Raw genomic sequence first — 1,672 nt, forward strand, 5'->3', positions numbered from 1 at the left:
AACTCGTGCTAACTAAAAGGGGATAACATTTCCGCTGCGCATAAAACTTTGTCTTCACCTCGTGAGGTATCGAACCTAAACATCCTAAGTTCAATACACACGAGAGGTCGAAAAGATTTGCAAAATCTTATACAAGTCTATTCCCCCCCCCCCCCCTCTAGACTTGTACCCCATCCCCTTGGGACCAACAAATCTTACTTTTTTTAGCATATAATGTGTCAAATAGAGCATCGAACTTTATCTGAAATATCAATTAGGCACTCAACCTTTTAAAATTTGCAATTAGGTACATAAACATGTCAATTTAGTTTATAAGCCATAATTACGTGTTAGTGACCTGTAATACTAGGTAAATTTAAAGGTCACTTTTTTTTTGCATAAAAAGTGTCAAATAGTCATCAATTATGCTCTCAAACTATTTAAAGTTGAAATTTTGTACATAAACATGCCAATTTAGTTCATTAAAGCATAATTACCTGTTAGTGACTCGTAATAACAGGTAAATGTAAATGTCACTTTTTTTAGCATAAAATGTGTCGTATAGATCATCGAACTTTATCTGAAATATCAATTAGGCACTCAAACCTTTTAAAATTGCAATTAGGTACATAAACATGTCAATTTAGTTTATAAGCCATGCAATTAGGTACATAAACATGTCAATTTAGTTTATAAGCCATAATTTTAGGTACATAAACATGTCAATTTAGTTTATAAGCCATAATTCCCTGATAGATTGTTAGCGACCTATAATACCAGGTAAATTTAAATGTCACTTTTTTTTTCTTTTTTTTTTTTTTTGCATAAAATGTGTCAAATAGTCCATCGAACTTTATCTGAAATATAAATTAGGCACTCAAACCTTTTAAAAATTGCACTTAGATAAATAAACATGTCAATTTAGTTTATAAGACATAATTACCTGTTAGTGACTTGTAATACCAGGTAAATTTAATTGTCACTTTTTTTTTTTTGCATAAAAAGTGTCAAATAGACTTCAATGATGCTCTCAAACTATTTAAAGTTGCAATTTGGTACATAAATATGTCAATTTAGTTTATAAGGCATAATTACCTGTTAGTGACCTGTAATAACAGGGAAATTTAAATGTCACTTTTTTAGCATAAAATGTGTCAAATAGACCATCGAACTTTATCTGAAATATCAATTATGCACTCAAACCTTTTAAAATTGCTATTAGGTACATAAACATGTCAATTTCGTTTATAAGGCATAATTACCTGTTAGTGACCTGTAATACCGGGTAAATTTAAATGTCCCTTTTTTTTAGCATAAAATGTGTCAAATTGACCATTGAACTTTAACTGAAATATCAATTAGGCACTCAAACCTTTTAAAATTGCAATTACTTACATAAACATGTCAATTTCGTTTATAAGGCATAATTACCTGTTAGTGACCTGTAATATCAGGTAACTTTAAATGGCACTTTTTTTTGCATAAAAAGTGTCAAATTGGCATCAATTAGGCTCTCAAACTATTTAAAGTTGCAATTTGGTACATAATCATGCCAATTTAGTTCATCAAGAAATAATTACCTGTTAGTGACCTGTAATAACAGGTAAATGTAAATGTCACTTTTTTTAGCATAAAATGTGTCAAATAGATCATCGAACCTTATCTGAAATATCAATTAGGCACTCAAACCTTT

The sequence above is a fragment of the Ipomoea triloba genome, chromosome 4, assembly GCF_003576645.1.
Source record: "Ipomoea triloba cultivar NCNSP0323 chromosome 4, ASM357664v1".
In the NCBI taxonomy this organism is placed as follows: Eukaryota; Viridiplantae; Streptophyta; class Magnoliopsida; order Solanales; family Convolvulaceae; genus Ipomoea; species Ipomoea triloba.